The sequence below is a fragment of the Anopheles maculipalpis genome, chromosome 3RL, assembly GCF_943734695.1.
Source record: "Anopheles maculipalpis chromosome 3RL, idAnoMacuDA_375_x, whole genome shotgun sequence".
NCBI lineage: Eukaryota > Metazoa > Arthropoda > Insecta > Diptera > Culicidae > Anopheles > Anopheles maculipalpis.
In genome coordinates, this window is record NC_064872.1 from 77,918,168 (window position 1) to 77,941,697 (window position 23,530).

At 41.5% G+C, this 23,530-nt stretch overlaps 1 protein-coding gene across 6 annotated transcripts in view; it reads right to left on the reverse strand.

Moving 5' to 3' along the window:
• The window catches only part of LOC126561272 (uncharacterized), a 125,367-nt gene that overhangs the window by 30,875 nt on the left and 70,962 nt on the right, over positions 1 to 23,530 (reverse strand). The window lies entirely within an intron of this gene.

The window sequence follows — 23,530 nt, forward strand, 5'->3', positions numbered from 1 at the left end:
AATCACATTCATTTCAATGCAATCCTTCGCAACCTTACAATAATAAAATAATTTGCCTTCAACTTTTATGATACGATCAAATTTCCTGCTCATTCTGACACCTCTCCAGAGCGCAAAATGATGTATCACTTTGAAAGGCCCACCAGCACAGTAAAAACAACAAAACGAACCAAAACGAATGACAACATAACACACAATTTCAAACCATTCGAACGTCCACTGCCAAAACACGTGTCCATGTACATTTTCCCTCCCTAGCCCGCTCATTATACTTCCCGTTGCGTATTCACCTGTCCATTACGGGCACTATTCGCATTGGCACACTTTCACCGCACGCCCAGAACGCGTCACTGATAATGGGGAAGCGATAAAGGGAAATATGTTTCCGGCCCAAAGCCCAACGCGCGTTTGTGCCTCGGCAACCGGGTGAACTATTAGTTTCATGCTCGTTAGAAGCAATCGCTGCTCATTGAAAAGGAAAGGCGCAAACTGAACGGTCTAACCATAGTTTTCCTTCGTTACAGCTACTAAGGCGCACACTGCAAACGCACACAAACGCGGCTTTTCCTAACGAGGCTAATCCTCGGATCGTTAACAAATTTCCTTCCGCTTTACCGTGGTGAAATGTTTCCGGCCGTTTGGGATGGCTTTTCGCTATCGCTACAGACCGATAGAAGCGATACGCTCTAAATGGAAAACAGAAGGAAAGCGTTCGAAATTGAACGCAAAACGAACAACAATCTTAATTCGTTTTATCAATAACATAATTTTATTTTAACACTTCGTTTTCATTTCCTTAAGAAGCATTCGTTTTTTGGGGGGACGAAACTTATTCAAGAAACACCTTGAGTGTGATTGATGTGCTGCTTATAAACGTTCTGCACGTAACCTATTTAAGAAAGTATTGTACAGTATCACGCATCTAATCACCGCATGTCAACCTGTGTCACTGTGTCAACACTCCAGCCCTTCCAGGTGACTTAGGTGAAGCCCAAACCATAATCGACGTCAATCAGACCCGCAATGAAACGGTTTCATAATTGATTATGATGTGAGCTAGTGGAACTCGTTCTAGGTCTGTTAGGTCGTAAAGGGTTTCAAGGTAGAAAGAGGATGCAGAAAGTTGCTATGTTATGAAATTCTCCGTAGATGTAAACCGATACCTATGCAAATGAGTGCAAATAAATGCTTAAGCTAGGTAGGTTTCGACCCACGACACCGGGCCGTGGGCGGCCAGATGGTGTAGGCGACAGCGGCGCCGATCTTCAAACGGCAGGACCGTGGTTCAAATCCCATCCGGACTGTCTCCCAGTAGTGAGGATTGACTAACGAACTACGTGGTATCGGCAATCTAGTAAGCCATTTCGATGGCCGGCATGACCTTAGAGGTCGTTAAGCTAAGAAGAAGGTAGGTTTCGAACGCGGTAAATTTGACGGATGGTGAGACTGTTCGAGGTCAATGATTAATGGCAACTATCATCAACTAACATTCTTCACACGTCAGAATCGGGGTTCAAATATCATTCGGACCGTTACCTCATAGTGAGAACTGACTATCCAACTACGTGGTTATCCGCGATTTTAGTAAACCATTCCAAAGCTGGTGTGGCATAGGAGGTCCTTGAGTCAAAAAGAAGAATAAATGCAACGTTTTTAACATAAAGCATTCGAGCGTTTTTCATACTTCCCCAACGAATAAACTTTCTCAACATTCTTCCACTTGAAGGAATTTAATTGAAAGGATCAATTTCACTGTCTTTTCCAGCACGTGCCAAGACTTACTGAAACGGATTTTGCTACTCCTGCCCCAAAAACTATCCCCTTCTGCTCCTGCTTTTCCTACAAACCGATTTACCAATATTGCCGACAATCACAAACAGTTGTAGTTGATGCTGTAATTGTTGTGACAGACGCCCGAGCGGCGATAAAACTTTGTCGTCGAATAGCTGAACTTGCCAATACTGGCAAACGGATGAAAACACGGAAGCTGCTAAGCTAGTGGACGGATAAACGGACGACGCAAAGCGTTAACTTATCACAAACACTTCCAGGCATACCAGGCATGTAACGATGCTTTCGGGCTGGTAACGGCAAAGAGCAACAACAACAACAAAAATCCTTTACACATTTTTAGTTAAATGAGCACAATTTAAACGACCACAAGAAGCACCGTGAAAACAGCACCGGAAAATGAAAAGAGTTTGTTTGAGAAAAGTTTTTCTACCGCTAGAAAAAAAAAAAACTTAAACCCGACCGATTCTGCTACTGTGGTGGGTGTGACCAGTTTTTAAACTCGCTTTACGAAGGCAATGAACGTTTACAATCTTCCCACTGCCACCACTGTCGGGTCATGTTTGAACAACCTTTGGCACTTCCTTTTTTTCTCGTTCTCTCTTTCCCTCTCGACCTATGTTACCAACCTCCCATGACCAGGTCCCCCAGGGGCACATTTCATCCGATTGGCCGCGAAACGTTCGCGCAAGCTGAAAGATGACAAATTGATGGTCCCAACGAGAGTCACACTCCGAAGCGAATATGCCACCGGTTTCGAGTGCCATTCAAAAACCCGAGCGAACATACATTTTTAATGCATCGACACCGAGGTGTGGGAACATTAGGTCGTGGTGTGGTTTTAAAATGTCGAAACTTCTGGCAGCGTTGGGACTTTTGCTCGCGGTGGCTAGCTGAGCAGAGTGTCGTTCTGGGGGTTTTCTTTCTTGTTTCTTCGCCTGTCTAACTCTTAGTCGATGAAAAAGGGTTAAGATGGTGACTTAATCCCGTGCTACTTGCTGAGGTTTTTTTCTGTTTTTACCCCTTTAACTGAATAACTGTCTTTTAATCTTCAACTTGTCCATCTGGTGGCTCATCTGTTGTACTGCAGACACAAGTGGTAGAGTTTCGAAGAACTGGAGCTCGCTTTTGTTGCTTCCTTAGCCTTGTCCTTCGTGTCGAGCAGTGTCGATATCTTTTGCCTAAAGAAAACGAAAATCCTTCTCCACTCTCCGACAAAACAGGTGCAAACAAAGTACACGTCAAGCAAAACATTACAAATTAGCCAGAAAACCTTATTATTATTTCATAATGAGCGGAGCACAATAGCAGTCACTACCAAAAAAAGCGGAACTAAAAATGAAACAAAAAACCAAACCACGGAGTGTTGATTTTCGCGTGCTAAATTCTTGGCCGGTGTAAAATTTTCTTTCCACACTTCGTGTCACACTATTAAGGGTTTTTCCTTTTTTTGCCGAGTTTACTTTTGTTACCTTTTTCTGAAAAAAAGCACCGAGATGCTTTGTTTTCTTTTTGGTGTGATCTTCCTCTTTTTTCTTTCTTGATTTTGCAACCCCTTGCTGGCGATGGTGGCACAGTAACGAACCGTATCCATAACCGGAGCGAATTAAAAACGACAAATGAAATGGTTTGCCTCCTATTAGCGCGAGAGCATGTTTACACAACATTAGCACCCGAAACCGCCACCGGAAAAGGTGGCCCGGGCGACCGGTGCTGGTCGATGGCGAAGATAGTACAACCTCCTCTTCCCTCGAAGCAGACCACTTTCGAGAGACCAGTTTAGTTAAGGCGTGAAATATGGCGGCTACTTTCGGTCACGAAACGGCACCGAACTCGATCGTGTTGGTCATTTGCATTGTGTGTGCGATTTTTGGTTTTTTCTTTGCTGAAAGTCATTTCTGTATTTGAAGAATCATTTGACAATTTTTCTATGATTTATAGTAATTATTGTATGTGATTTTCTCGATAGTTACTATGCTCTTAATTAAGTACTTTTGCGACATGAATTTAAAATACATTTATGAATGTGTGTCGTGTTAAAATGTATAACTAAAAATATCTTATAGGATCACTAAGTACCTGAGAAAGCGAACATATACAAATCGTCCCCTTCTCATTAGCATCCATCGTCCAACAAAACAGTATTTATCGCCCCGAATTAGGACCGCTTTATATTTTCTTATTAAATGCAAGCCTCCAGAACAACGCGACCACTTCCCGCACTGGGAGCCGATTCCTTTACACATAATGGGCCAACAAGTTCGCAACATATGAGTGCTGCTCCCAGCATACGTGTAAAGCTTATGCACGATCCTGGCAACCAACTTCCAGTACGAAGCCAAGATAAAGCAACAGCAAAAACAAAACGACACACCAACTGCACAACGATTGCATCCGGCACCCCGTACACCAACGCCAAGCGAAGGGACCAAAGTACGGAAGCATAAATTCCACCCACTCGGCTGTGGCTTACGAGTGCCAACCATATGGCTTACAATGGGAATGGGCGCGTACGAAACAGCAGTTTCCAGTACGAAAGACAACATTCGCGAATACTGGAGAGAACAAAAAAGACCGTTTTTTTTCGACATCACTGTTTCTATTTCTTCTATTTAGCTTTATGAAGCTTCACACGGATGTACTTTGGTAGAAAGTCTCTCGTTTAAAGGCAGACTTTATTGCAAACAAAACGCTTTAATGTCAAACGAATGCATGTGTTTGGGTGAAGTTCGTGTCGCAATTTGTATGGCGGCATGCAGCTTTATTCCCAGTGGAAAAGCATATGGTAAGAGAACGTTACTTCTATGCTCATACAGTGCACGTAACCGTTGAGTGTAACAATCTAAGGTTTCTGTGGAGGGCAATTTTTTTTTTTTTTTGAACTTTCTAAGCGGTAAAAACTCGATGTGCAACATATGGATATACACAGAAATTTTGCCCAAAGCACACACAAAGGCAAATTTGAATGAGGAATATTTTGATAAAAATAAGGTTAATCAAAAAGATTTCACTAGTTCCCTAGTTCACTAGCTCTTCATCGCATGAAAAAAGGACCCTTAAGTATGATTAAAGTAAAATCTTAAACACTTTCAAACTCGCATTCCACCTTCGTTTACCAATACCGACCATTGCTACATATGCAATCGAACCAAAAGCCTCAAGCAGCGACTGCAAGGACTTAGCATGTCGCACTGCATGGGAACGACCCTCGCACTTTATACATTTCCGAGCAGTAACAGAACGTCCTCACAGCACACGCTCTCACACATCGCGTACGGTGTCAGTGTTGGCGGGAATTTGTAGATTGGTTTCGGAACCCATCCGTTTGCCAGACTCGAGACTGCCGCTTGCCTGAGGGGAAATACCGAAACAATGTAACACACGAGCCTCACACGACTCTGAGGGGTTCAAAAAAAGGGGTTGAACAGACGGGGTACCAGAATTTACTAGTTCTAATTCCCATAATCGTAAAATATACACACTTGAGCGGAATAAATAATACCATCAGTGAGAGCGAGTGAAAGAGAGCAAGCACGAGAGTCAGTTGATCCTGTCAACGAGCCTACCGAACTAACAAATCGCCGTTACGAAATCAAACGCGATTTTCTCTCCTTGCTCTTAGGGCAGCGAGACACACTTGGAGCGAAATTATTATTCGATCCATTATTCGAACCAGCTTTCTAATAAGGGGCTGACCATACGAATGAAGCGGCCAAAACCAAACGGCATGCACACTCCGAATGTCTGATGCGCGGAAACTCGTGCCGGATCCGGCGACACGGATGGCATTAGACTTGTAAATCTCTCACGCGCCGCTACAAAAGTCGTCGATTTACAGGCTTTGCTGGAGCTGCTTTCTGTGTTCCACTTTTTCCTCAGGAAAATGGGTAAATTAAATCCGAACACTCGAAGACCTTGTACGAAAAATCTTTGGCTGATTGAACGAACCAACTAACCCTGGCCCGAAATGTGTCAGAGGGTTGCAATGAATTCTAAATTGAAACTAACTTACAACACAATTACAGCACTCATTCGCCATTCGAAAGGCCGGTAAGGAAAAGGTTCATTCGACTTTGACGATACGATCGCATACGCTGAATGCGAAAGCAGAATGAATGAAGATTGATTGAAAAAATGGTGTCCCTTTTTGCAGCCTTTTGCTGGTTTTGTGCAAGGCCTAACAACACCCGCAAGAGGAGGAAAACGGGCGGTTGATGATGTGCGATATGAATTCGGTCGTCGTACGTGCAAGTTGGGACGCTCATAACAAACAACGCACTGCTAGTTTACGAAGGAATCGTGACACGACTGACGGGTTGGGTACTAGTTTCCGGAGTGAACAGTAGCGTTTAATCCAAGCCAAGATTACGTACTCCAACCTCGATGCGGGAACTCATCCGGTAAATGGATGCTCGAAAACTGGGCTGAAATAAAATCTTAAACCATACTTGGACAGTGGATGAGTTTCGTTTTGGCACGGAATTCAAATTGGTTACCCAACGTATGGTGACGGCTCTTTTGACTCTATAAAATTAGCTACTGATAGGCTACCTCCGTCCCAAAGCCATCATCCGACATTATCCATTTCGCGGACATATGCATTATCCTGATGAAGCAGTGCTTCAAATCCACCACAAACCAACCCACCGGACCATCGAAAACAAGCAAGAAAAGTTTGAAATTATTTCTAGTACATGAAAACAAGCGATAAAATGGAATTTTACGGTTGGTCTGCCTCACATAGTCTCACTCTCGCGCTTTCCGTAGTCCTCGGCAAATGTTTTGCCACCACAATTAGCGAGTTTTTATTGACAGTCAAAGTACAGCCTTTTACTGCTAGACGACCGGTCCGGCCATATTCTGGGTGTTCATATTTCTTCCCCCATTTAGCGGAGGAATTCGTCCAGTGCTTTTGGTTTGGCATTTATTACGACCCACATTTTGCATGCCACAGATATGACGCGGGCGTTTATGGATCGTTTAAAACTTATGTTGCCCCGGTATGGGCATGGCCGGTGGGAAGGGGGCACAGAAACAGATAAATGAAGAATAAAATGGGATAGCAACATGAACAGTAAACATGATCATAAAACACCAAACGGTTGGAAAGTGCCTGGAATAGCACTGGCAGCATGGCAGCGCGCTGATTGTAGTAGTTCAAGTTTTATTTGTTTTTCTTCTGCACGCGTATCGTAACCTTCTACCGATTTTGCGTGTCTTTTGTTTATGTTTGTTTTGTTGTTATATTAATTTATTATATTGGTATTTGTTTAATCTTGCTTGCTCATTTCATTTTTCCTTATTTCTTCTTTATGTGCTTTTTCTGCTTTTGAAATGTAAATATTTAGATTAAAAAGTTAAAAATTTCAGAAACTTTACTGAAATCGTTATTTGTTTTGCTATATATTTTGTCAATAAGTTTAAAGCTTAAAATAGATTCCATTTTGATTGTAGATTTTAAAGTCAATTATATTAAGCATATTTTGTTTAAATTTGTCTTTAATTTTTCAGAATAATGTCCTTTTTTCCAGAGCTTTGTTTGTTACTTCGTATGTTATTTTCAAATTTTTTTATTACTATTACTTCTCTGTTGTTTGTTGATAGTTTTCTATTTCATATCTTTCTACGTGTATGTTTTTATTATGTTTTTAGTGTTGTTAGACAGAAAATTTACTTATTTCTTACTTATTTCTATACAAGATCCATTTTCATTTTCAATTGACCCCCTACATTTTTTTTATTATTCTTTTGCTTACGTTTCCCTATTGCACTGCTTTTGTACTCGCTTGTTTCAGCCTGTACAAGTCTTGATAGTCATTTTTTAATGTTCTCAAACTTCAATAAAAGACAAAACTATTAAAAAATCAACATATTGCCTCACAAACTATACTTCATCCAGCATTCAACAAGTACACCATTAGAGAAGACAATGAAATGATTGTTAAAATTCAGCAAACAGTTACAAAACCATCGTTTTGTAAAAAAAATCTACCCTTAAACTCAACTGCCTATTAAAATTAAAGAGAACACACAAAAAACCACCAATAAGGAAGTACAAATCTCGATTGTCAAATCTAGCGCGTGCTAACCTACTATGCCTCCGCTAAACTCTCCTCTAACAAGGTACACGAAAAACGTGTTAAAAACTAATAAGACACATTTAATCCACCACAAAAGCAAGAACAAAAACTCCCCTCATGCCTCAACCCTGCACCAATTCGTGCCTGCCAGATTAATGGCTTTCGATTGTGAACTTTTTACGACTTGATTCTAATTTTATTGCCCGAAATTATGGTTGCCCTACCACCCGGGTTTGCTGCCGGGTGTGCACTTTCCTTTCGGCTCCACTCAGTTCAGCAGTACATCATCCAAGCAAACATAAGTATGGTTTCGGGATTTTAGTTTTGCAGTGGCACGGCAACAAATCAGCTAACAATTCAAGACGCGTGATTTGCAGGGTGTAAAAATGTGTGTCATGTTGCTGTTTCTATATTCGCCCCCTACATCAATTCCTACATGCGTCGCTTCAACATTCATTGACACTCAGAACCGATTTTCCCACCCAAAGTATCACTCAATCCTCCTGAACCGCTGAATGAAACATAAAGCAAGGAAGCTTAAGCAGATTTGGAGAGCGGCGAATGATTAAAAGCGCTAGACAAGCCTCGTAACGACAAATCGGAAAATCGTGACCGGGAGCATTAAATTTATTAATTTTCATCCTTGTTGGATGAGTCCTTCCCTAGCTGAATTATGCTCCATTCGGTTGGGGTTGACTTTAGAGATCCTTTTTCTTTGTATCCGATCCGGTTTGCCCGATGCGTGGTTGAATGGTTGGGAGCCGTTTGTCAAACCGATGGCGTCATTAAGTTGTTTTCCGTCGTAGCACCAGCAACCATTTGCAGCGCACAACGCGTGCTTGTCTCTCACGGTCACACCGTAATCGTCGAGCCAAACGATGAATTGGCCCAATCCGGCCGTGTGCGTGAAGCGCTTCCAATTTTTACATTTATTGCCCTCACTGTAGTTGCATGCAGAAGAAGGAACGTAAATCTCACCACACGATGAGTGATTGACTTAAGAGCCAAGGTCTTTGGGAGCAACGGATCCATCACCATTTTTTTTTTGTTTTGTTTTTGTTAAGTGCCTCACGTGCCTATCTTAAAGACTCGCTAGTTACTTCAACGCTCCAGCGAAAGCTTATCCAACGCACACGACCTGAAGGGAAACGAAAAGGTACTAAAATAGTGCGAACTACAGATAGGAGGGTTTTTCCCGTTGAGTAGGCATCATTAATTAAGGTCATTTAGAGTGCAGAGAAAAAAAAAACACCTCTAATAGAACCCTCGAGTATCTGATTTCTTCGTCCAGAATAGTAGCTGGACCGCTTCGAGACAGTTTTCTTGTGAATGGGTGGGAAATAAAATCGCCCCATCGGACACCCAACAGGCCTGTTTTCTCTACCACCAAGAGAAAGACAGAGAGGCTTTTCATTTGGAAAATAAAAGAAGCTAAAACTAAAAATGGACCCACATACACTATACACGTACATATAAAAACAGAGGACAGCCCTGTTCTACCGTTGTGCACCACATGCTTTCTCCTGCTCGATGGTTTCATTCCACCCGTTAAAGCACCACGGTCAACTATAACAGATTACTGTTCTGCATGTAAGAAATGCCATAATTTATAGGCGATGATTTATGCCACTCGCGGTCGTAAATCCGACTTTTCGCCCTTCATCCGATACTCCACATCCCCCAAAGCCGAATGAAACGAGCGCCACCGAAAAGAGCTCGCGTAAAATTAGGAAGCGCCTTTACGAGCGGTCTCGCCTCGCTTCCCTCCACCGTGCGTCCGGTTTTGTTCCGGTACGCCGTACTCACGACGCACTGTTTGTGAAGTAGCGACGGGTCCAAGGGTCGTAAAATTGTGGGCATTGGTACCGAAAATAAACCCAGCGGAAGGTCAATTTTGTACCGACTTTTAATTGATAAGACATCGTAAAATAATTGAATTAGAGCACGAGCGGTAACGATGGGTAGCGCAGAGGGAGTGATATGGATCAATCACGCAACGAGAGAGGAAAAAGTCTGTTAAGATTTGATTGCACTTTTTAAATTGATTTGAATAATCAGTTAGATTTGTTTTGAAGAAAGTCTTACATTTGTTGAATTTTTAGTGTGGTTAAAAAGATTCCAATTCAATTTTTTTTAGAGAGATTTTGTTTTTATAAGATAAATAATAAAACTTTACGTCGATTCCATACATATTTTCCACTTTCTTCCTGTTGCATTACATTATTTACAGGAAAGACATTTGCTCCATTTCTAGATGGATCTATTAGCTGTGAAATAAGTTTTACAGGTGGAACTTTGGGGTGATCCGATCGTCAGTCAGCAGTGGCGCCTTTACGCACTCGACAGGACAAGAACCTATCATTTGATGGCCGGCGTGACCTAGAAGGTCGGGTCGAAAACCCTTCTACAAGGGCAACCTTCATATCTTAAAGGTAAGATACGAATACACATCTGTTGTTTAGGTTGCGTGCGCGCACTTTTATTCTTTGTTGCCGACTCACTTCTAGCCAAAGTGAGTCGGCAGAAAGAAGCTCGCGTTTCTTTCGCCTGACAGATCAGCGCTGCCAACCAAGCAGACGATTATCCGTCACATATTGACAGGCAGGGCTATCCGACATCACACAATCTACTAGAGTCAAATCCAACAGAGGCTTCCATTTTCAGGTAATGCTACAATGCCTGACGTTTTTTAACCTGACATCTCTACTTTATGAGCTATTGAAATCATTCCATGCTCTTATGTGTACACTTCGTATGAGTGTACACACAAGACCACACTTTTCCCTGTTGCTTTCAAACTTTAAATTCATGACGCTGACAATGTGCTACAGCAAAACTTCACGAAAAGCAAACCCACCGGAAAATAAACTGTTTGCTCTTCACCCATCATTAGCAACCAATCATTAGCACCCCGTAACCGGCCACATTCCAATAATCACTTCCACCAGCTCACTATTCTATCATTTCCATCGTCTTTACATCGAAACTGAACCGCAAATCTGAACCGATCGGACCGAAAACATGACGCCATGCGTTTTCATGCATGCAGGGCCACTTCATCAAGTCGGGGCTACTAATTTTCCCTAACCAAACAAAGAAAAGCTACCAACGGCCAACCCCGCTAGCCTACCCGCAGCCATTGGCTTTCGATCTTGATCACCGCCTCTCCGTTGGTGCACTGTTTGGTGTTTGGTGTTTCGTGCTGCCACCGAAACAAGGGAGAATCGTCCCGTCCCAATGCCGTGCCGTACGAGCATTTGCACTCCGGCAGTCTTCGGGGGCAACTGGCAGGCAGGTTGAATCTGCCAGGCTTTAAAACTTGCATGCTAAAATTCTATAATAAACAATTTTAATTTGTATACATTATCATATTCAAATAAAAATGCTATTAACTTCCCGGGTTTGGCCGTGGGGCCGTACTTTGTTTCCCCCGCTCACGCTGGCAGTTCGTGTTCGTGTGAGGCTCCTTCCAGAGTTTTTTTTTCTTCTGGTTTTTCCTCTCGCTTTCTCTCTCGCTCGCTCGCACATGCACTCCCCGGGGAGAGCTTGTTGAAATGGTGGGTGAAATTTAAGTTCATCTTCTGCAAAACGTATTCGAGGTTGCAAAAGTTGTGGATAGTTCTCATCGTATTCGCATGACCACGGCAAGAAAAATAAACTGAGTAAAAAACTCCTTTTTAATGATAAAAGTTGAATTTGCCATTATTTCTATTCGAAAATGTTGTGTTGTTTTTGGCAAGTTGGAAAGCAAATGTAAGCACGTTTTATCCATGATCAGTTGAAAATGTGCTGAAGGTTTGCTTCACAGGTACCAAATCAACTACTGAAAGTAACTTTTTTTCTGCCACTCGGTAGCCATTTTTTCTCATAACCAACACCCACGCAAGGGTGACGATTGGGGAAGTTATGTGGAAGTTGATGGCTATAGTTTTGCACTTCCGGTTTTGTCATTCAAATGGTTTCCCTAGGTCGCGGCAGGAAAAAAAATTAAAATAATAAAAAAACACCTCTGTTGCGCAAGGACGTAGGACCTTTCAAAGCCGTCGCTTTGACACGGCGTAATTGATGGTAGTTTAATGCTAATTAAGTTATCAGCGCATGCCACCACTTGGCCGGTGGCAAATTTTTAACACTTTTTATTTCAACGCCCGTCCCCCGACGAGTGCCAGAGTTTGGTGCGTGTACAGTGACTTAGTGGGATGGGTATGGACCATCGATTTTTTATTTTTTTGTACTAAATTTCCATCACCTTTCTGCTGTCCCGTGTTGCGCCTAATGTGTGTCACGCTCGTCTATTGATATGTGTATTCATTTCCACGAGGCAAAACACCATGCCATTTCTCGGTTTACATAAATTTAATTCCCATTCCGACTTTAATTGGCCAGTGTGTGTGTGCTTTGGCAAAGGTAATGATTTGATTTGTTTTTATAATAAATTCAACAATTAATCCACCGATCGTTTATAACAATTTAAATTCCGCCAATAATTTATACAATTTTGTTTCTATCACACAAAACGGACCCGATGGGAACGAAACGTAAATTAAAAAAACGGACTGGAAAATGACTCTAAAGCGCACTTTGTACGGTTTGTTTCCAGTCGGTCCATCACTTATTATTCGGCTCACGGGATAAATCTGACGAAATGGTGAGCAGGAAGTCCATTAACACACATTTTCCTTCTGTTTATGTTTTCCTTTTCCCTGCTTTTGCACTTCAAATTGGCCGCCGCTCGTGCTTGCACTTTGTTAATTGAATATTTTTAGGATGAATACTTTAATTTAACGAAACATGGGATTGTTTTTCGATTCATTTTTTTCCAACGCTTTAGCGAGGACATATGCAGCTGCTCAACAGGATGCATTTAGTGTGGAAAAATTGGTTCCGTTTTCGCTGTGGACTTCGCCGGGGCGGGCTTGGGTATTATTCAATATCAATTTATCCCCATTTTCCAATTTATTCATGACCATTTTTAAAGCTATCGCGATGTTATTCTTCTTGGTTTCCCTACCCCATCTTTACTTTGGTCCTTTTCATACAGCACACTTTTCGCCATTTTATGCTCACCGTACAACCATTTTGCACATTATTTTCCTGTTGGCATCCAGCATCAGCCATCTATTCCGGTACTGTTCTGAACAATTTATCCTCTCATGGCTGGCATGTCGCGAACGTGCATATTAATGCTACTTTAATATGAAATTATACGGCCACCGTATCATTTACTTTAATTACAGAATAATTAAATTGTGGCCAAAACGGGTGCTTATTACTCGCGCCTGACATGCAGGGCTTTCGGCTCCCGAGCCGAAACTTGTGCACAACAACAAAAAAACAACAACAATCGTTCCACAGCCAAACCTGGTTTGGTGTTCGTTTCACGTACCATACGGTACGCAAACCATCAACAACAGCACGAATGCGAACGCGCTTTTGTTGCATCCGGAAGCGGACACAAATTTGAGGTACCAACGGAATCAAAAACACGACCGAAAAAAAAATAATGACTGCAAGAAACATGCTGTTGCAAGGGTGGGAAAATGGGGATTTGCATTCGTTCGGAAAATTCGCGCGGAAATGCAAACGCCGGGACCGGGCCAAGGATCGAGATTCAGAGATAAGTGTTAACTGTTCCGCGTGTCCGCTGTTAACGCACAGTAATGGGTGACGGGAGGTGAAAGAAGCAGGAGGGGAGAGGTGGTAGGCTTTTGGAGGCTCATTTTGGGCTAGCCTTATGGCTGGATGAGATTTTCAATTTAAATTTATGAATTGTTTTAATAAGCCACAGCGAACGGAATGTTTGGGATTTCGGGCTGCTCTGGAGTAAACAGCGTTTGTGTGGCACTCTGTTGGTGAGAGTTATTTCAATGTATAACTTGTACAATTTAAACACAAAACAAATTTACAAAAATTGGTAAAACGAACGATCGTTTCAATATAAAAGATATATTCGAAACAATTCCAAAAATAAAAAGACCTTCTTCTGAATCGTATTGATTTGCTTTGCGTTGAATTTCAATTCATTGCATCCATTGCCAAGACTCAAACACAAAAGAACGAGCTACACAATCAGAAGAAAAACTATGAAAGTGATGGATCAGAGAAGGAATAGCTAGAAGGTCAGGTTGAACAAAAAAGGTTGAATTTAAGGATGAAATATAGGATTAGGAATTTTTTTTGCGATGTGAACAAGTGCTCTATTGTTTTATTCGTGATGATGTGTACTCTCAAAGTGACATCAAATCACACATTCAAGCGTTGAAGAATATTTTAAATAATATGGATATTGCTTCACAAAACAGACCATTAGCTTGCCGTCTATAAGATTAGCCTTAATATGAGTAGCTAAAGACACTTGTAAAAACATCTTTCTGGAGGAAACTTCCCTTTAATATTACTTCATCGAGCTACAGATGTTTTGGGGGAAAATCTTAATCAGAAAACTATATTCTATTCACTTCAGACACAGGGACAATTAATTGTAGAAAGTCAGATAAACCTTTGCAAATGCAAAAAATTGCGACAGCCATGTGTAAGGTCTTAACTAACGGCCTCAAGACTTCTTGGGAAAAGGTGACAGTATTGTTGTAGTATGGATGATAAATGTAGGATCCTAGCATATTATAACCTTTCTCAAACCACTTCATACCGAACGTACCAAAACTCAAAATTCGGAAAAAACATCAAAACATTCGCAATACACATGAGAAGTTCAACAGGAGAACTGGTAGACTGTACCAAAGGAAAGCTAATGCTCCATTTCCTGGCCTATCGATCATCAATTTTCCCCTAAAAGAAAACTAAATTTAGTAGCCTTCTTCAACCTCCAACAATCCTCCCTAGACCGAACATTTCATGGGTACCAATTTTTGAAGGAAATGCTCGTCGTTCCAGGTTCGGGTAAGGAAATGTACGCTTAACTGTTATTTATTTATACCGAAATGTAAACACAAGCTCAAATTTTCCGGTGGAACAACACAAAAACCCTACACCATTCCTACTAGCAATGACTCGTAAACCCGTCTCCAAGCAGACGAATCACACAGACGACTCGGTTCGGGGGATTCACCTTTCGACTAAATAATTCAAATTTGATTATGGTCATAATTACGGCGCTGGAATGGGTAAATGGTGGAGGAATGCAGATTGCTGCCGGGAGGAGAAAGGAAACACCACCCCCCCAAACATAAGCTGTTGCGGGTCGATTCTAGCAAGAATGGAACCGATTTGCTTGACGCCGAATTGAAGTTGCCTTCAGCCCGTTTCCTTTCTACAATTTTTTATTTCTTTAGGTTTTGTTCCTTGAGGCTTGTTGGATAATTGAATTTAAATCGTTTACCAAGCAAAACGCCCGATGGCCGCCCGACGATAAACGACGGTTTGCATTTTTCACAACCGAACCGAGATGCACTTGATAAATCACATCCACCGTAAAAGGACGACGTCCAACACGTTGCTGACAGGAACGGAGCAAGGTATGAGCCGCCAGAGGCGGAGGATGAAAAATGGTGTGCAATTTATTTTATTTCGGGCGAGCTTCCACTTGCGCAACATTGACCGGATGGAATGGGCTTTTTGACAATTGGCAGCATGTCGTTGACAGTTTGAAATCACGGCAAATGATAAACAACACACCTGCCGAACCCGCGTGTGACAAGGGCATTGGAGCGGCTCGATGATAAGGGTATTTGATCGATTAGAGGTTGACAACGGCAAGCAGCACAGGCAAACTTCTTGTCCTGTTGAGTTAAACGATCATTTGTATCATAATATTTCGTTGTTTTCTTCAGGTAGAAACTACACCAGTGTGAAGAGCAATCAATTATTGGCGATAGACGATTTGCAAAATAAAAAAAAATCCACCCACTACATAGGCTGTGTGTACAATTTAATATGCCAAATTTTAAGTGGCTCCAAAAGGTGTCTTAAATGCTACATTAATTTCTCATATAAGACCCACATGCATTGCATAAATTTGCAATAAATTACCCAAACTAACCTTTCCAGAACGGCTCCTTCGAAAAATATGCTCAGGAGCCCTCCCTCCTCGCACTCAACTAAATGCAAACCCCGAAAAGCCTTGCCAATCGATTCTCGCTTCATCTGACAACGTCCACCGACCGTGTACCGTACGACGTCACCCCGGACAGAGACGATGTGTGAAAAATATTTTAAACGTGCACTCAAATTATAGAAAATAAATCATAAGCCTTTCACCCCCCCAAAAACCCGATCTGTGCCGGACAGGGTTTGGGTGTACCGTTTTTGCTAAGCCGTTTTTTTCCACCCCCAAAAGCCTAACACTCAACGGCAAAACGGTGCATTCTAAGCACTCATCGTGCGAGAAGGATTCTAATGTCGAAATCAACAAAAGTGGTCCTCCGAAAGAAGAGTGTCGAGCCGGGCTTTACGGGTCGATTGCATTCGTTCCCGTTTCCTGATGCACTTTCCGCGCGGTTTGAGATTATTTTTCGGCCTGTATTCGATCGATGGATGTCTGCACCTGATAGGGGAAAATGTTCTTCTATCACCACCCACTTTACCACGCTCACGCACGTCACGCATCACGCCCTCCGGGTGTATGAAAAATTGTCTAAAAATATGTATTTTGTCTAAAGGAAAAGCATACGCGCGCGCGTCAGTCAATCGTCAATCGATTTGTCTAGTTTAGCCTTTCTGCACCGGTTGAGGTCCTATTATTCGCATCCCTGGAGGTATTCACGCACCTTCGCACAATGTGCCGTGACCCAGAGCGAATGACCATTGCAATTCCGCGATGAAATATAGTGGAGTGAGCAGAAGAAGCAAAAAAAAATAGACAAACATTTCAACTCACTGTTTCATTGCGTTTGACAAGTTTGAAGAAATTGCCATGTTCTTTTCCGTTCCGTTTGGATCGTTTTATTTATAGCTTGGCATACAAATCATCCTTTCAAACTTTCATTTCTATTCCTTATTCACTCCAGGTCCTGGTCGTGATTGGATGTGCAGGGAAAGAATTGCTCCATAGCTCGATAACAGTCCTCAATTCTTTTTGAAATATTTTTTCTGTGATTTATGAACTTTCTTTGCTAGTCAAAATATTTCTATTTATTATCCACGCACTGACTTCGGTGAATTTATAACCAGCAATAATTTCCAGTTAATGAATAATTTCTAGTTATAACGCAATTTTTCGTCTGCTTAGAGAGCCTCTTCTTGGCTGACAGAACCAAGCAACGAAACGCATTAAATTCCAGTTCATATTTTATGTACAAAGCTGCCGGAAACAATGCGCCATACAGTCAAACATATTAATAATTATTGGTGGAACGGTAGTATATCTAATTCACAATAAAACTGTTTCGCATCAGATGGCTATGCCTGGAATAATGATCCTTGCAATGACTCTAGCATTAATGTATCAATTTCCAAATCAACACACCTACAATCGTATTCATGCATAGCAATGGGACGGCTAACCAAGTTGTATGCAAAAATTTGTGGTACATATTCACGCGATATGGTTTATGTTATCATCACGCAGCCCGGCAGCAAACCCTCGACGATCGCGTTGTGTGATCGAAGTTACTGCATCAACGCATAAACATCCGAAAAACGAAAGTTTCATTACAATTCAATCGAATCGAAAGGTACAGCGGTAAACCAGCCGTGGCCAGGGTACACCTTCTTTATTAGTGCGAGTGTCATTAATGGTGACGTTTTGTGCACAACCTTTGATGGCCGGTTCAAAACTCCTAGGTTTTTTGTTATGCTTCCCTTTCGAAAGGGATACGTACATAAAGTAACATAATAAAAATCTAATGCCGAACGATCATGAGCATAAAACTAGAACCTTAGACGAATGTGTTATTCATGCCAATCATCTATATGCCATTAATAGGAAAAAACAAACGGGCGAGAAAACCGCAATCGTTTCGAAGAGTGAAAGTGGAAATAAAACGAGTGACAGCGATTCACAAATCACACCCACCATCATCGCCTTTCCCTTTTATGATTGTCGGTAGCCGGTAATTTAAAGGCAAAAAAAAACACAATGATCCATAAAAAAGAAACCCCTAACGATTATGGCCCAGTGAGAGCGTATGATTTTCTCTCACCTTCGTTTTACTTCTTCGGTGCAAGAATTCAGTTCATCCACGCGACTGCAACTGCCCGCACTCTACGGTTTGTCCTTTCTTTCGAATGGTTTATATGCTCGTTTTTTGTTCTGGGAGTTTAATTTTTGCACCCGACCACCAAAGGAACACTGTCCGATGACAGTTTCAATTATCTGAACAATTAATTTGCTGTCGTAAACATAAAAAAGAAATTATGTTTATTTTATGCTACGGTAATGTAGTGTACCTTTCTTTACGTTTCATTACTTGCTCCGCTTTCAAAGCGTAGGGTACAGGGAGAAAGGAAGGAGGACGGGAAATAACTCGGTTGGTATTGCTACTATCGCACAGGAGTGAGTCTTTAACGAAGTACCACGCTTTATAGGTTTATATGATAGTTAAACCAAATGAGCCTTAAATTAATTTGATGATCAAGTTGAACAATCGGTATGAAACATATTTCTTTAGCAAATACAGGCTTTTATGGCATGTACATGCGAACAGCATTTTCTGTTTCGATAAGATCGGCTTTCGTGTGATTGTGGCTTTCATTTCAAACCGTTCGTTCTATTTTGACAGTTCCATTAAGTCTGATAAATTGCTTCCACAAAAACGATCAGCTAAGCTTAATCGGTGATTGACAAAAAGGTGAACGGTGAGTCTAGAGTAATTTACTGATGGGTGATAGTTTTTAGTAAGGACGTCAACGCAATGCGCACCTCAACAGGCTCAAACAAAAAGAACGCTGCACGATTCTTCTTCTTCTCCTTGGCTTAACGAACTTGTAAGACTCGCCGGTCATCGAATGTCTTACTAGACTACTAGAAGATTCCACGAAGTTGAAAAGTTAGTCCTCACTATCCTGCACGAATACACGAAAACCACTACAGCAACAAACAGTCAACAAATATTAAAAAAATGATGTTGCAAGTTGCAAAACGAGCTGTAAAATGCTGAATTCTTATAATAAGAAACAAACGAATTTATCACATTATAACAAGATGATCAACAAGACCTACTCCTACATGACGACCATAATCAAATTCAAGCCATAGTGTAAGATTAGTGTGCCCATTGTAGGTTAAGCATGCTAGCAACGAATTCCCAGCTAAGAAATATGAATAAAATTATATCGAATGCAGATAAAACATGTTTTCCCGTACGTAACAACAATCACACAGCAACAATTAATCATCGTTGCTGCTGACGGAAGCTTGCTCAAAAGCCTGTTGTCCTCGTTGGAAAAGAAAACACTACACAAACTACAAGAAACATGGAACATGTTCAACAATCTTCAAATCAACTATTTCTAGCCGATCCATCCATCAGTGTTATCCATCCATCAGTGCCGGTAGAAAGTGTTGTTCGAAACCCGGGAAAGCATAATCACTCACCATTTCATCATTAGCGAGCCGTAAACTCCTTCTGGCCAGGTACAACGAACAGTTGCGAAACATGTTTTCACCAACTGTTAATTTATTGGTGCCAAATACAAGACACCTTTTGCATGACTTCTCAAAACCTAACTCTATCCGTAAGCAAACAGTAGTGACCGTCTTAGTAGCGTCCTTCAACCATAGCAAAACAACACCCAACTCAACACGGGTGTGTAATCAAATGCAAGGATCTATAATTTATTTCTTCCCAAATATGCTATCCCCACCGGAAACTCCCTTTGGGCCACGATTAGTGCTTCTTCTTCGGGAAAGCCAAAAACACACAAAATGGTCTTTCTTCTATCATGTTTGTTTAAGGTCTTTTGCTACCTTTTTTTGTTTTTGTTTCCTGCCTACCAACAAAAAAACACTCGCCAGTGAAAGATTTTTGGCGGTCCCCTTCCATTAGCTTTCGGTGGATATTTGCCATAATTTGCCACCACCGACTTCCTTGCGGAAGTTTGACCAACCCATCCAAACTGGCCTCTTCCGGGCAAACCTCCCCGAAACTGGTTTCTAATGATATCTATTTAACATAATGTTTAGAAACGTTTTATTCATGAACCGCGTTTTGGGGGTCTACCGGTTGAAATTTTGGCGTCTCACGGGCTCAGGTTCCCTGGGTTTCCTTGCTCACTGCCGGGATCCTTTGTCCATAGAGTATTCGGTAGTAGTTTTTTGTGCTGTTGTTTTTTTCTTTAACACCGAAATGACCACTACATTTTTTATTCCGTTCGGCCTACCCTGACAAATCGCAACCACTTTCCGTGTACTGGTTGCTTCGTTTTACTCTTTGCGCCACCGCCACCGACACTACTGGTGAAATGCAATTATTCTGCAATTTGACAGACCTGTCCCAGTGAGCGCGAAATGCTTTTCTAAGGACGTTGGTTTCATTGAAGGAAACGGAGCAAAGTAAAGTTGTGAAAAAAAGACACACAATAGCAACCGAAAATGTAGCTCGCGTTCAACTCTCTCTCTCTATACATCACACCCGAAAAACTGAAAACGTTTAAAAAACGCGAATCGAGAATTTCAATTTTGGGCTTCCGTGCTTCCGGCCTTCGAATTCACTTATTTGACCACCGTAACTTCCCTAAAACGAGACCATAAATTTCTTAACTTTAGTTGTGAGCTCTCTCCTGCCGTCCTGTGCCATCGATATGCATCCTCTACTGTTTTGTTGTATTTTTTTTTTGGGTCTTTTTTGTTTGCTTCATTTTCTTAGCCCTTTTGATTTTCTCGCGATTCGTGATATTTACTATTTGATCGTGTTTTTTTTTCCTCATTTCCGTATTTTCTATTCATTTTATCCATGGTCTTTCGTTGGTTTCTTTTTATTGCACGCCCGGTTTCTGTCCCTTTCAATTGCTTCCTTTCGCGGGCAGGAATATCTATCACTTCCGGAATGCTCCTGGCAGACCTCGGTTTCGAGTGATGCAGCTTGCGTGAACCGTTCGGTCCAATTATTTTGATTTATCCACAAATAAATCCACCACAAGACTCTCGAGATATTTATTTGCTGTGTAAAATTGTTTTTGTTGATAAACAGGGAACTGTAAAGCATTTTAAATGAAGTACCTTACAGACCAAGGAATAGTATTTTTGAAGGAATTAAATTATTGTCTGACAATACGGCACTGGACCGTAATCATCAAATGTGAATAAAAATAAATAAATTATTGTCCATGCAAAATGTTTCTAAACAATATTTAAACTCTTTTTTTCTTGAATGTTTTACCGAAAACCACTTTGCCCCGCCTTTGTTGAAACACTCTTTTTGACGTACTATTTTTCTACTGTAATTATCCTAAAGATAGTATTTACATTTGCATAACCTCCACTTGTTGAAAATAATTCATCCCCTCACCGTCTATTTCCCACCACAGGAGTAAAGAAAAAACATGTTGCAATAAAAACACACGGAAGTTCCACCTAAAAACTAGACGAGAAAAACGATTACCGAAAGAAAAGCCGAAAATGAAAGCAATAATCCAAACCGGTAAGTAAAGTCAAAGCGGTATGCAAATTAACCACCGAAAATTTTCACAAACAAAGCATACCGCGCGAAAAACTGGACTAAACCAAATATATATACACACACACAGAACACTACACGAAGTCTTTCATCGGCCGTAAACTATGCCCCGTGAAGGAGGTGTGGATGAGACCCTTGGGCGTGCGTTTTGTCCACCTAGACTTGCTGCTGTCGTACGGCTTTCGCTGCTCCGGTAGAGAAAGCACCAATTTATATCCTCGATATTCGACATTTTGTTCATTCTTTATTCCTGTGAACCCTTTTTCTGTTTCGCGTTCTTTTTTCTGTTTGTGGTGTTGTGAGCCACAGGGTTCGACGGGCTCTCCCCAAAACACCAAAAAAACGCTACTTCCTGGAACGTGGTCATTCTTAACGGCTTAAGGTTGTGTGAGTTTGTTTCTTTCTCTCTTATTTGATCCCCATTTCAGCAACAACAACAACAACAACAACAGTCAACAGTCGTTGCTTACAGAGGGGTACGAGGAAGGAGAATTTTGTTCCATTCTTTTATGCGCCAGAGGTCACTTGTTTCCCTGTTTTGTTGAAGGCAACCCTCAATTTCCGGAAGGCATCTTTCGGTCTTCCGAACGGATACAACGGGTGCGCGAATGCAAATAAACAAAGGTGCTAAGCTAACGGGGTTGACCGGAAAGTGAAGTTTACACCACCCAAAAAAAGCGACCACTCTTCGGTGCCCTCGGCCCACCGGCTTTGTAGTAACAAGGTGGGAAAAATGTCCTGTTTCACTGAGAAGCGAAGTGAGAAAAAAGACAGCTTTTTGGAAGGAGTTCACACCTTCAAGCCTTGGAAGAACCGACCCATACACAGCAACAACTCACGACAGAGATACTTCACCGTAAGTCCCAGTACGAACCGTACTTCACATGAAGTTGAATATTTATTCAAAAGGTCATACTTCCGCTTTTCACACGGACCAACGCACGAACACTTGGAGCGTGGAGGAGGGGAGTAGGAATCAGTATCAGCTCGGATTTTTTTTTCGTTCGCCCGCTTTAGATCGTTTGTTTGTAGATGACCTTACAGGTTAGGCGGTTTATTGTTGTCCACCTTGCCTGTGCAATAGACATCGACGAAAACCAGGAATTCTTTCCTCAGTTCGAATATGCGTGTCAGCTATTTGCTTTGAACAATGGTTTGAATTTTTTATTTTCAATTTTTCTTCGTACCCACCGGAAACGGGGTAAGTGTTTACAGCCTTTGAAAGAAATGTGCTGCCCAGGTTCAACGATACACGTTGTAAAAACAACACCAAAAAAAAATCACAACTTGAAACCCTTTTTTTTGTTAACCCCTTCTTCCTTTAGTGTCAACGTGTCCTATCTGTTTTTTGCTGACCGCTGTAACAATCCCACCCAACGGTAGGGCGAAGGGCCAAGTGCATATTTATTGGCACCGAATGTCGTTGCGTCCCGGTTGTGTCCTTTGCCTCCGAAATGGATATAAAAGGATAACGGGGTAGCATATTTTTCCTTTTCATTTGCATGTCATTTAGCAATCGTTCTTCAGCGTACGTCGTCGTTTGCATCGGGTCATCCTTTGGTTGGTGGGTTGTCCTGCTTTTTTATTCGAAAGGATGCCACTCACACACACACACAGAGGCACAGGCACAACATGCTCCTGTACACCTGGTTGTCGTGCGTGCAAAAGGGTGCAAATTAGCATGCAGCACAGCAAGTGAGCGACACTTGAGCGGAAAGTGGCACTCGATTGTCAAGTGCTTGATGTGTTCTACATGACTTTTTATGGTTATAAATTGAGTGTTATTACTCTCCTGTCCACGTGAAAAACGCACATGAGGGAAGAGCTAAACATGCACACTGATTACTACTTGCGCTAACTACTGTTTAGATACTCATCCAGGAGAGCTGTCCTGTAGGAGAGACACGTACCTGAAGGCGAAAGAGAAAAATAAATATATAATTGTTAGAAAAATGTATCATTTTGTAAAATTCGTATTCAAATTGAATATATTTGATATACTTTTAAGCATCTATTACATAAAAAAATTCAATAATAATAATCAATAAAAAATTATTCGTTACTCGAAACTCGGTTCAATTTTGC